Source organism: Varroa jacobsoni, unplaced genomic scaffold (genome assembly GCF_002532875.2).
Source record: "Varroa jacobsoni isolate VJ856 unplaced genomic scaffold, vjacob_1.0 scaffold_625, whole genome shotgun sequence".
Lineage (NCBI taxonomy): Eukaryota > Metazoa > Arthropoda > Arachnida > Mesostigmata > Varroidae > Varroa > Varroa jacobsoni.
The window spans coordinates 128267-142236 of NW_019213527.1; the positions used below are offsets into that span (position 1 = coordinate 128267).

Below are 13970 nucleotides of genomic sequence, written 5' to 3' on the forward strand. Positions count from 1 at the left end.
ACCGTATATTGTAGATAAGGTCTATGTGGAAAAATACTGCACAGTGGAGAAATACTGCAGACTTAAAATTCTGTTTCACTTTATGTGTCATAAAAAAATATATCCAAGACGCACTGTTACTGAGCACGAAAAAAATATTTGACTTAAGAAAGAGTTGCGCGCTGTTCCTAAGCATGATAGCTTCTATCGCAGCGTACATGCACAGCGGTCCACAACATATGCTTTACATCAAAATTTCACTCAAATAAACGTTGACGGTATCTGGTTCCGACCCATTTCACGTATTTCATCTTCTACATAATATAACCGCATCAATGCTATTGGTGATACTCTCTACTGGCTGTAGAGTTCCGTCTTACCCGTGTTTCCATGTTTTTGTTATGTCGTCTCGTGATTTCGAGGACACCTCACCCTTGGTCTTGATTGGAAGTATTAACTTGTAGTGGCCTCTTATAAGAACTGCAGCCAGATCTATTTCAAGGCATCGAGGGCTAAACGTTGATAACAGAACAATTCGTCCGAGAGCCGTGGGGTTTACTGAACAACATTTAAACTCAGGCATCACTTGCGGGTTTATTCCTTTCGTGACGATAACAATTGACTCTGACTATACCTGGCGCGGAACTCCTTTACGGTCGCCTTATGTTGGCCTATCTTTTTCGAATCCGTCGCGCCTAGTTCATTTTTGGATAGGTGAGCTACTATGCCGGCACCGTACGCGTCTCCGAGGACATTAACCGTGGTGCGGACCCGATCCAGTATCCAGTCGACAGTAATTACAATTGAGATATCTTCGGTGGGCAAGTCCACAGCGGTTAGGACTAAAATCATTGTAACTAAGCCAGCTGACGGAATGGCAGCGGCGCCAGCGGACGCTGCAGTGGCTGTCAGCGAGACGAGCACAAGGTCTCCAAAACTAAGGCTGATGTTATTCATTTGTGCGATAAAGACTGCAGCGATCGCTTCATACAGAGCCGTCCCGTCCATATTGATTGTGGTTCCAATTGGCACTACAAAACGTGTTACACGATTGTCTATCTTGAGATTATCCTCGAGACAGCGCAAGGTTACCGGCAATGTGGCCGCGCTTGAAGATGTACCTAGCGCAGTGACAATTGCCTGCAGCATCCCCTTTATGAAAACGCCGGGATTTCGTCGTGTAATCCAGAAATAGATCAGTGGCAGAGTAATACAAGCATGAATGAACAGCCCCAAGAGAACGGTGCCCATATATACACTAAGCTGTGCAGCTGTTGTGCTTAAATCTTGGACGGAGATAAGCTTACCAATGATCAGTGACAGGATACCAAGTGGTGAAAACCACATGACGAGAAGAACGAGCTTCATAATGATTTCATTTGTCTGCGTAAAGAACCTCGCCACAACATCGACTTTTTCTGCTAACTGTCCGGAAATAATTCCGAACATAGTAAAAAAAACAATAATGCCTAGAATATTAGTGCCATCCTTAAAGAGGATTTTTCGTTGCCTCTTATAAGATGTCTTCCCGGTTTCGTTGTTTAATAACGTAGTATTTTCGTATTCCGTCTTAGCACGCGAGAGGCACGCCTGCACGATATTTTCAGGAAACATATTTCGAAGAATGTCAAGCACCGTGTCAAGAGTCGAAACAGTCCTTTTAGCCTGTATCAGTCTGCTTTCCCATCCGAGCTGGGCTTCGCCAGGATGGATCGCGATCACTAACACGATACCGAGAATAACAGCGATAGTTGTTGTAGCGAAATAATAAATGAACGCCGTAATACCCATTTTGCTACTTGACTTCGGATCTAATTGTGCTAGTCCGGACACAATAGAACATACGATAAGGGGCAATACTAACATCTTCAACATGGCCATAAACAAGTCCCCGGGAAACCAGACCAATACAATTGTTTCCTCCGTATACTCAGCTTCTCGCGCGAAAATGCCGATTATGGCACCGACTATAACCGAACCTACGGTTAGTATTAACAGCAGATTTTCTGCAACCCATTGCGCAGTTGATTTGCTCGTGATAACCGTGACTTCCCCGCTAGTTCTAATCCCGGAGGCGTCGCCTTTACGTGTCACGCGCCCATACTTGGTAGAAGCGCGTCCATACTTCACAGAGGTGCGACTAAATCCCTGAGATGATTCTCCCATTGTAAAGTAAAACGCCACTTCTTGATAAAATCATAAAACTTAGCTCAGCAGTCAGAATAGCAGAAACCAATACATTGAACTTAGCTTATAACAGGCTTCAAATCATAGGAATGTAATATGTTGGAGCGGTACATTCGTTGGTCGTCTCCGGTTAGCGTAACAGCTTCGTTTTCGTTACGGTGTAAGGATTAAGTTTTGCCTTCTACACAGTTTTAAATCTTATGCGCCTTGCTTAAGCTAACACAAGAGTAATTAAGCGATACTCCAGTGTGTAAACCAACGCTACCGAAAAAATGAAGCGTGCCGAAGCCCCGATACATATTTAATGTAAAAGATTTCGATAAAACCACTTCACTTGGGTTTTAGCATAGGGCTGCTTTGTGGCTTTATCATCAGACCACCTTGTCACCAGCCGCCCTGCCGAGAAGCTACCGTTTTAAGTCTATAGATTCCGAATCGTACGTGTATATATGTATATGGATACACATACATATGTTGATATGAATAGGGTATTTATTTTGATTGAGATATATGCCTGATATTGTAGATTTATTGTACGATACCTGGATGCTGCATATTATCTAATGTCTGCCGGGATCTTTGTATATTACTTTTTTAAAAGAAGAGATGAGCTCTGGTATTCCCGCAATCAATCATGCTGTATATTATTGGATGGCCAATGTGGAAGAGGATAACGCAGACTGTGCTTTGTGCCGTTTAATCAACTAAATAGATCGATCATACGCTGAATGATATCCTGGCTTTTACCGAGACTCAGTTAAATTTCTTCCGTGCGGAAAGAACTCTGAAAGATGACTTCAAATGCACGTTTATATTAGAACCGCGTATTTTCAAACGGTATTCATCCCATGGTACTGTAGACATGAGTTATATAAAGAAGAATTCGTTTGCCCACTTGTTTTCGCCAAAGTGGGATATTAGCAAGCCGAATTTGCTAAAATATAAGCTATACAAAGAGACGGTATATTTAGGGCAAAGAGACGGCTTATCGATCGCAAGAAAAAAACAATTCTGATTTTACAGAGTACCCATTGATCAAATGAGATGATTCCGACTTTACGTTTCTGGATGCAAGACGTCAAAATAATATTTGGAAGAAACTCTAATCTCCGACGACAGTTTTAATATGTTCGAAAAAATTAGCAGAAAAGATTAACTTATAGGACTATATCAAGACAAAATACAGAGGCAAACGGGCTGGGCTGAATAATGTAGGGTAGAGGAAAAGCGGATCTGCCAGTTTCAACTTTTTGCGCTAATAAACTACCATGCCACCTAACTCTAGAATCTTTACCTCAGACTGGTGGTCAGACCGGATGAAAATAGATTATGCGATGAAGGGGATTCAACTATTTGTTTTAGAATTCGCAGCAGTGACCCACAGCCGAGACCGTTGTATGAACCCAATATTAGGTGCCAAAATCAAATAGCAACAAACCAAATAGCGATTGTCGGTGATCAGACTAATCGGCCCGATCCGACATGGGTCTGTAGTAACATCAGAAAACCTAGCCGCGTGAATGTTTCCATAATGTAATAAAGGTTTGCAAGAGCTGTTTACAAAGTACGTGCAAAAATTACAATATGACCAATTGTTCACGGTAAGCGTTGCATTCACTGAACAAGGTTTCTTTTTACTGCCATTGTGACCATTAGAGCACTCTCAGGTCTGTTGTACCTTAGTTCGAGAATGCCCGTTTGTATCAGACCTCATCTTTAAAGTCAAAGGCATTGCTTGACCGCTCCTGCTCTGGGAACATTTTGAGCGTACGAAATTTTGAGCATGGCCAAAAATGAACGTTGTTACTTTGAAAGGACACTATCTTCATGCACTTGCACTATGAAGTGTCAATGTATTTTCAGTGTTAAGGAATAGATTTTAATATGAATGGTATGACAAGCAGCAGACAACGGCTGTTTGAGGAAAGCGCGACGGGCTTAAGCTTTTCAGGTCCGTCAGGTAGAAGTGAACATCGACAAAATTTCTGTGATGAGGTGTTGACAACAACAACCAGCGAGATCGTAATACCCGCGAAAATTTGAACTAGCCGAATCATTGTAGTAAGTATGGCACGCCTCGATCGCACGTGAGCTCTTGTTTTACCTACTGTTGCTTTTTGGAACATTACAATGCAGCAGAGGGCAAAATGGCAAATGTACGGTTTGATGCAGCGAAGACTGTGCGAAGGGCCTCATCATCTACTTAAATATTAACTGGCGAATAGATATTGTGTAGGTGTGGCGAAGCACGGCAATGGCGCGGAGTGTAAATGCATGATACCTACAACGACAATTAATCATTGTATCATCCTAAAACACAATATGGTTACATCGACGGGATCAACCTGCGCGTCGGTGCTCTGACAACTGCGTTTTTCATGTGGAACCGCCTCCAGAAGAAGGTTGAGGTAGAATAAAACACTACTGGGATGAACATACCAGATTTGTGACACATTTAAGAGACTGAGCAACTAAGCCCCATCTAGTATTCATACGGAAACCGCATCTGGACTTTACGTCGCTACGGGGTTAAGCATGCGCGTCTCATGCCCTTTGTAGCAATGTCTTAAGGAAATCCAAAGCCGAAACTTGTGAACCGGCACAAATCAAGTGTCGTTCTACAAGTAATACGCATGTATATGTATAATCTACCTGTAGTAACTCTTAAAAACAAAATAAGTGTATTAATGCTATGCATTGAAGGCAATCGTAGACCTGAATTAAGACGGCTTCATCAAACGCTTCTACGTCGGTAACTTGTCGGTAACTAAGAGGCATGATTATTTAACGAATAACTCCCTGTTCTGGCAGTATCAACATGGCATCGTCGTGTACATCCGGTTGCCTGAGGCGGATACAACAAACGATGCATTTTGGAGCGAAGTGTCATATAATATCATCGCGATTACGCTTCACGTTATTCTAATTGACGCTTCTTAGCTTCTAAAAGACGGAAGTAGAAATCTTGCCATTATGAATTAGTATTGCTATGAAGAAGCCGTTTTAGCCGATCTTGGTTCTCTCCTTTTTTCCTAAACTCGCTACTTTCATTTTAAAGGTAGACTCTTCAAGGGTCTTGGATAATTTACATCAGAAATCATGAAGAAGTCCTTTTCAATATAGTCGTAATTACATAGGACGGTTTATCTTTTTAGCGAACCATATGACGGTCTTACACGGTCTTAGTTTATCCCCGACCCAATCTCAGCTCACTCAATTCAGTTATTAGTATAATCCAACTGTTGGTAAATATTGCCCAAATATCAATTCCTGAGCGACTCGCGCGTTTATGCGGCCCTTCTCCGCTACGGAACGCCTCTTTCCCGTCAGGAGCAGATACCCTCTCTGCTGTCTGGTACTGCTGCTCGTTCTAAACGAAGCGCCGGCTGCCTGCCGATGCCAACGAAGATGACGTTAACAACAACAACAGAAGCTTCAACTTCGGTTTGTTTCAGCCGCCGTCAGTGTGGCCAGCTGTCAGATCTAGCGAAACGTTCAAGTGAACGGGTGTTCGATCCACGTCAACAGTGATTGTTTTTTTTCTCTGACAACATTGAACATTCCGCACATCGGCATCAGTGAATCAGCACCGACCATCGATCCACGGTCGATTAACGAAACTGAGCTCAATCCAGTCGCTGGACCCTGATTAATCAGTGTTAATTTGTAGCGTAACTTGTTTAGGCTGAAATGTCACGTGAATGCGGCTGCGGAGCGAAGAAGAGCTTCGGCAGATTTTAGAAGCCCGCCAACCCGACAACTGAATCGTGCGCGGTGACGTTCAGCCGGTGACGAAGGCAAAGTACGACGTCGTAATCCTGAGACATCGTGTATATTTACGTTACAGCCGATATTAGAGGTGGCATTGTATCAGTGGAACGGATACCGAGTTGTTGGTACTGTATATGATAGGCTCCAGGTTACGGAGTTCTCGCTTCGTGGAAAAACCAATTCGCAGGACGACGAGAGCGCTAATAATATACGGGAACGTCTAGAGTACGAAACGACTAACGAGGTGTTTTGTTTGTCAAAGATCACCGTGGCGATGAGTTTGACTATGATTCCATAGCACTTATCGTAGTTTGACAAGATCGATTCATAAATTACTTCTAACTACATTATCGATTAGCGACTATATCGGATGGTATACGGTCAGCTCAGAAGTATTTGGCCCCTATATATCTGCCGGGAGCTTTATATTCGTGATAAATAACTGCAATCGAAACGCCATCAAGACGTCCGCAGTAGAAGCATGTAATTTTGAGAGACCGAGACCGAAAGAAAATAATCGTAGAAGGAACTTGGTAAGCTTGAAAACGTTTCCTATATGTGTATTGTGGAGGCCGAATGTAAAATTAGTATATTTCCATATATTCGTGACTCAATTTTTGTTTTAATTAATAGAAGAACTCCATGTCCGCTCGTTACGATAGAGTAATTGGCGCTGCCGCACGTAATTGTTTCACAATTACCAATCAAAAAAAAAAAAAAAAAAGATAGGGCGGGTATCGGCTCAAGGGTCTCGTGTAACGAAGAAATAAATGCCTCAGTTAAAACAAAAGAAGGAGGCATACTGTAGTTTTACTGCTAGACGTTAAGCGTATACTATTTATTTTGTATCAATCGTGTCGGTTTGGTCTAAGATGTTGTAAAATGGGGAATCTAGTTAGTCATCTACATCCTCAATGTAACGATAACATTTATCGATTGCTACTATATCAATTAGTGATTTAGACTAGGCAAGTTATCAACCTGAACGATACAAATAGTCGGTGTTACTTATTCAGAAATAGGATGATTGGGGTATCGTTGCACAGGGCCTGTTCGCGTTTGTGTGCCGGTTTCTCCAAAGGCCGCTGAGACTTATAATGTTTTTGTCATTAATACTACTAATAACAATCTTAATAATAACGAGCCTTTCTTTCGAATAATTTAATCATTGCTTTAACATGAAAATGAAAAAGCTTCTGGGATAACCGATAAGGCTGATACGGTTAAGGGAATACTTTTCACGGTAGCAACTGGGTTGTATAGGAAAATGTTCGATATATTAGTGGCACTCATGGCACGGTATACCCAATATGTCGTGGTAAGTCATACGATAATCAAATCGCTCGATTTGATGATAAGCTATGTCAAGTTTGTAATGACCGGTTGCAGGATCGTGTTTAGCTGCGAAATTACTTTATTATACATTCAGGGTGAGACACGTCGACGGCCGGCTTGAATCAGCGGGACGCTTCGTGTAGGACGGTTCGCAGCGTAACTTTTCGAAGAAATGCAATTACATAAAAACAATCTATCCCGAGAACGATCTCTCTCAGAGAGATCGTTTATTAGGACATCTGTGACGGGTCAGCCTTTGTCGAAAATAGCTTATTACTGCTCTAAATACTAATTCGATTTTTTAAGTGATTTTAGGCCAAATCATCACTGCTGCGCAAGCCAGACATATGCGCGTCGAGTAATCAGCTCACAAAAAGTACGCATTTTTGGGCCGACGACAAATACATTACCTAAAACCGCCACACATACACAGACATAGAACAACACTATAGATTGGTTAAATCATCGTCAGCATCTGCTGAAACGAATCAGATGAAACAGAGAATAAGTAAAAAGGTAAGAGTGGAGAAAATGCTATTACGAATCATTTTCGCTATAAAACACGCTCTTTCCAACACCCAACTTTACGTGACCTCGTCACCGTAGGAATGACATACATAGCAGTCATGATGACGACAAGCACTGCAGAGCAAAATGAGCCAAAGACGAACGGCATAAGAAGAAGTGTGAAACAATTGTGGTATAATTTTCAACAGTCCTCCATAGATTTAACAGTAATCGTAGTAATAGCAGCAGCATCAAGAGTCTACGCTATTATTCGGTCTACATTTCGTCGTAATGTAACTTTTCGCCGCCGCAGCGGCCGTAGTTGTCAGTGTTGTTGCCGGCGTTCTTCGCTGCGTTCATCTATCTTTTCGTGGTCGATCAAACGGGGCCAGCCATACAGCTGCCGTCGAAGTATTGAATCAACCCAGACCCGTGATATGGTGACTTGGTTACATAATCGTTGTATATATATATAGTTGTTACGTTCCGTTGACTCTGCCGATGACGACGGCGGTAATAGCGATTGTGATGGCAGTTGCCTTCTAGCGGTTACTTTCTCTACCATCAGCGGCTAGACCTGCCATCATAGTGGTCGATCCAGTTGCCGCCGCCGTCGCTTCTGCACAGCTCCTGCTACTACTGCTCTGGCCGTCGAAGGCGAAGTACAATCATTCGCTGCAGACGATGGTAGTCGGCGGCGCGAAAAGAGAGAAAAAAAAACTACAACATAAAAAATCTACGCATCAAATCATTCACTCAGCCATAATAGACGCGCTACGTTGCGCTGCGATATAGACCGTTCGATGCGATTGTTGACGTGTCTTTGCGTGTGAAGATAACTAATAGAAACGCGGGTCATCAGATACAACGGAACCTGAAATATCAGTTGTTGGTTGACAATCTACCTCAAAAACAACAACAACAACAACAGAAGTACTCAAAATGCGAAAAACAATACTAATAATAATAATAACAGCAATAACAACGTGACAATAAATTCGTCTTTATTTATTTTTTTAATAATGGTTTTCGGCACTGCCGTGACGCTCTGTACCCTAATAAAGGACACTCAACAAAGGCGACTGGCTTGTTGGGGCTCACCTTGAACAAGGCCTTAATGGGGTCGAATCGACAACAAGCATTGCCCTGATCATTGTGTTTCGATCACAAAACGGCTTTCCGTACGTAAACATTGCGTCGAAAATGGATGCGAAAGAGTCAGTTCAAATACTATGTAAACGTAGGGCATTATACGTAGTCAAACGCATCGTTAAACCGCAAGAGTTTCTTCTACTTGACTGAAATAATAAAAGTGCGGTAAAGCTTTCTGATGTTGAAATAGTGTGAAATTCGCTTGTAGCAAATCTTTACAGGCTCTCTTTTGGTGAGCATTGTTTCGTGTTGGAGGAGAATGGGCCATTGGTATAATCTCGAGCACCTTTTTCGAGTAAACTCCACAGCATCTACTTTCACAAACTTTAGCTTATGCCGTTATGTAACGAGGGGCTCTTGAAATGAAGCAATTACGAAGCTGATGACCGGAAAGCAGTTAGAAGGAGCAAGACTAACAGATATCTTCAAGACAAGTTTGTTAAGGTGTCCAACCACAAGTATAAAATATACTTGAAAGTTTCCGTTCTTTAGAAAATGAGTCAAAACAACGATATGGCGGAATTGGTCCTAGTGCAAGTTAACACCTTCTCTAAATTTCGATTTTGAAAAAAGTACACCTTACATTCGCGACCTTACGGAACTGTATTTTCATTTTTCTTTGTCGGTTTATATGTGGCGATTATCTTTTTTATTTCAGCTCCTTCCGACTTTGAGGTGTGGCTTGCATGCAGGGGCTTATATTCAAATCAATACGTTATTACAGTGGGCCAAAGAAACGCACAGCTAAAAAGAGAGACGATGACTCTGCTTAGATTCTATACAAATCTACGCTCAATGGAATACATCTGTGTTTATGGAAGAAGAAAGTTCTTGCCATCGGTTGATTTTTCTCTTTGGCGTTTGTGGAGACATTAGAACAAATAAAGGCAAAATAATTAGCCTTCGTGCTAGCATGATACACTGTCCTCATCTTCGCACCGGCTGTGTTCTATGATATTCAGATGTTATTATATCTGTTTATTATAATTGGCCCCACGCCCCTTCTTCCACCCCTCAATGCCCTTTGAATGACCGCATAAGCTAATCGAGTTCACGTCGTTTTTAATTGCAGATTTTACCATCACCAGTCACGATTCGCAGCAAAAATACCGTTGTAATTTGTTCTTCTCTGTCGTTCGCCTGTTTTGAGGGCGGAACATGACGACCGGCGTCGATGAATATCACTAAGTGGTTGTCATAAGGGTCTTGGTCGTACTATTTCATGTCCGCAGGCTGTCGGGGCGTTTGGCGTTAGCTAATAGTGTATCTTTTTCGTTCCTGATACAGTTCACAGTCGTCATGAAATTGCTAACCCGATCAGATTTAGGTGTTCTTTCGTGCGGAACTATGGTGTTTTGGCGCGTACACTAGGGGTACACTATATACAATGGAATGGTAGATCACTAACAGGCATCATTCAGGTTGTTTCAAGGCTACGTTCATTATTTGTTAGATCGTGGAAATCACCTAGGGCCCTTTACTATCGGGAGATACATTACCTTTCTCGAAATTCTGTAGTCGCATATTATTTGTTCTTTCTCAAAGAGTCAGTCCAATTTCCTTTGTTGCGCGCTCAGTTGGCAGTCTCAAGTTTTTTTGGCATTTGTCCCATGTCCCAACTAAGTAGGAATGAGCACACTGGTAATGCTTTTGGCTCTGTCTAAAAAAATACAAGCATCGTTATATTTCTCAACTGAAAACGACCATGCGTTTTTTTTTTTGATGTATGAACAATAGAAAACGTAAGGTTGTAGGGCTGTTAGCAGGACGATCATTAGAAGAAACGTCGTCTCTTTCGAAGCCAGCCGTCTGTTACAGACGGCATCGAAAATTCCCCGCGTGTTCCATATGGCAACAAGCTTGCTGCAAGTTTTGATATGACTCGTGTAGACTGTGACATTTCAGTCTGCTGATTTATCGGCCGATTCTGAGTAGAGCACTGCAACTCCCATCCTAACGACGGTCGTCATTTGGACAAACTTTTTTTGTGCATAGCCACTGCTACTAACTTGTGCTAGCATAGTAGCAGCTCTGGAGTATCTCGTCGTCCATAAAAAAAATATGGTTATCAGCAGTCGCCGTATATCACTTTGTTTTTATATCCTCACTTCATCGAGCCAATAATCCGAGCTGCATGATGAGTTTCACCCAGCTCTAAAAACGTTTGGAGAAACATCAAAATGAGAATTCTAGATATGATGTTTTTCGGAAATCCAAACATATATACAAAAAAAAAAGCATATGAATAGATGTAAATTTGTTTTCTAGTTCGTAGCTACTTTGCTTACTTCTTCTGTTTCTTGAGGTAAATGGCTAAGCGAGAGCTCTTCCAGGGTGAATTTGCGGACTCAACGATAACAGGGTGCTGCGAACAACAGTCCAAATATTTGTCATCAGGATTTGAATGGGACGATTTTTACTGTAATTTTTAGCACAAAAAAATGAAAGCTGGACACTTAGACGCCAAAAATAACTCAATATAATTCTACTCGGCAGAGTTTTGATTATTCAAACTCAGTAAAATTAGAATTCGGATGCAGCACCCATATTTACGAATGTTTTTACATGATACCTAAGGTTTCTAGTACATGATGTGAAGAAAGAAGATGCTCGAGCAATCACCTACTCCTCATAGTACGGCAACGAACATTAGGCGAGTCACTCTAAGTACGATTTTTTTCACTGTTAAAGTCGTCACACATTTGTTTATCTCACGACAGATCTTAGCAATTTCATTGAGTTTAATGTTCAAATCATTGAACGGCGATCTTAGAACAATGTGTGCACTTTGACGCGCGCTACGAAACAGCTCGACCTAAGCTATCCAAAAACATAGTTATAGGAAACGATCGTTTTTATGGAGGCCGAAAACGCAACATTCGGAACATATTTAAAATGATACATTTACAGATCGAGTAATAACAAGGGGTAATAACAATTCTATTAGGGATAAAAATAACAGAAAACTTCAATCAATAAAATGTAAGGACGCAGCCTTATGAGCGATTAATGGAGTCTACGCGCTAATTGACACCTCTGAATTTTTCGCAGAGAAAAAAGCAAGCTAAAAAAATAAATAAAATCTATCAAGTAGAAAAAGTAGATCGTAATTACATTATTTATGGTGAGCATAACATAGAATAGATTTGCTTCTACCTTCAAGTTAACAATTAAATGAAGGCTAGATGTAACAGAGGAACTATAGTTTCCTATTCTACATTCAGTAATCTTACACAAGCGATAAGCCATGACATTCTTCAGTCTTTCCTGACGATTAATCAAAACACAATTCACTATGAAGACGCGTATTGCGATGAACGATTTGACATTTCCTCTTTACGGTGACTAGATTGCTTGGATTTAACTTCCACGCGACTTCGTTGATGGGCAGCGCTTCTCTTAATTTTTTGAAATGCTACGTCATTTTAGTTTTTTTTTTTGTCAAAAAGGCTCTTTGATGAAAATTCTACTTCGGCGACTTACTATCCACTGTACAATGAAGGTTCTTGTTAAAACGGTGGACATCAATTTGTTAGTGTGATTCTTTGCCTTGCACTCTTTCTCGTACGCTCCGGGTGTCTTTTCGGTCATCTTCATACAAAACCCATTTTCCATAGATTTTCTGTTTTTTTTTTTAATTGTGCCCCTCGAAAACTTCGTGACGTGTTGCTTTGACGTGGTCCAGCGCAAGGCTACAGAATAATAAACCTATAACCATTTTTACTAGATGCCCGTATAAGCTAAAATTGGAACTTGAATCGGTAACCGCTAATATTTACAATCACATAGAATCGCCAATATTACTACCTCTTCCGTTGAGTGTGTGTAATAATGTCGAAATCGACACGGTCCTGCCTCATATCAATAGGGATATCCTAACAATGAGTACTTATATAGGAATCATTAGAAGTCAAACAGAAATATTGGTTTAATACACCTTCTGCTTTCAAGTCGTTATTTCATTATGGCGTTTTCGTTTTTCAATAATGTTTTCTGAGTTGGCCCGTTGAGTCGATGGGAACAAATACGAGTCAAGTGTTAGATTATTCGGATGACAAGAATTACGACGATTCGTAGATGGGTAGGATTGATGAAGCCCATCAATATATGTGGGTTGTATTAATGGTAATGGGAACGTTCAAATTATCATGCTTCATTGTGCAAATAGAAAGATTGAAATGTTACGAATGTAAACCTTGCTCAGACAAAATTCATTCGATGATACCTGCCATGCACTATATGTCATTGATTAGCTAGAAGCATTACTATGGCTGCCAGTCTTTTTTTTGGCCACTTTTTTTTGTCTATTAAGCGGTCCTAAGTTATAATCATAGCACTAGCTACCGGCTAATCATTCAGGTTTCCGCATACGAGGCAGGTTTACACAAAATTCGCAGTTAATATTCAGATCTGATCCGGCGAACAGTGAAAAAAAAAAAAAAACAGCTTTAACAATAAATTTGACGTTTTAACGAACAGCCACTCGGCTTTAACGTTCTGACAAATCATAAATTGTCTAACCGAATGCATTCTAAGCAAAAAAATTATCGACAGAATCATTAAAAATCGATTTCACGCTTTTTGACGCCGCGTTTTTGATAAGGCCTTTGTAGAAGGAAAGGTCACTCAGTAAAAAGCACCAAAGTCGTTTTTTGCATCTAGCTGACTGTCCAAAATACTGCTACAGATTTCTGATCATTATTGATAATTCTTTTGAAAAGCTATAACGCTCATGAGTGCATGACAATGCTGTCTCAGATAAAATGCCCTGGTCTGCGTTCGCAGCGTCTAAGCAATCGGCTCGTTACGTTTCCACTGCCAACAGTTTGCATGTACGTTACGTCTTCATATTATCAGATTAAACTTAGGCCTGTCTAGGCATCTAAGATAGACTGCTGTTACGCGGTAGACAAAGAAGAAATAGCTCTAAGATGATTTCTTATGCTTTGAACAAAACCATTGAATAAACGTACATTTTCATTTCCCTAACAAAACTTTCAATTTCATCTATTCATTCACTACATTTAATGTTGAATTGA

At 40.9% G+C, this 13970-nt stretch overlaps 1 protein-coding gene and 1 pseudogene across 4 annotated transcripts in view; one reads left to right on the forward strand and one right to left on the reverse strand.

The window, feature by feature from the left end:
• Nucleotides 1–52: 52 nt before the first annotated feature.
• Nucleotides 53–1987, reverse strand: LOC111262057 (excitatory amino acid transporter 2 pseudogene; annotated as a pseudogene).
• A 3590-nt stretch (nt 1988–5577) lies between these two features.
• Nucleotides 5578–13970, forward strand: part of LOC111262058 (uncharacterized) — a 37732-nt gene continuing 29339 nt past the window's right edge. For 2 of the 4 annotated variants that reach the window (XM_022836032.2, XM_022836030.2), the window contains exon 1: nt 5582–6470. The gene's annotated coding sequence lies outside the window, so the exon portion shown is untranslated. Of the gene's footprint in view, nt 6471–13970 lie in introns of all 4 variants that reach the window. The other 2 variants (XM_086968939.1, XM_022836033.2) reach the window with 2 other exon arrangements.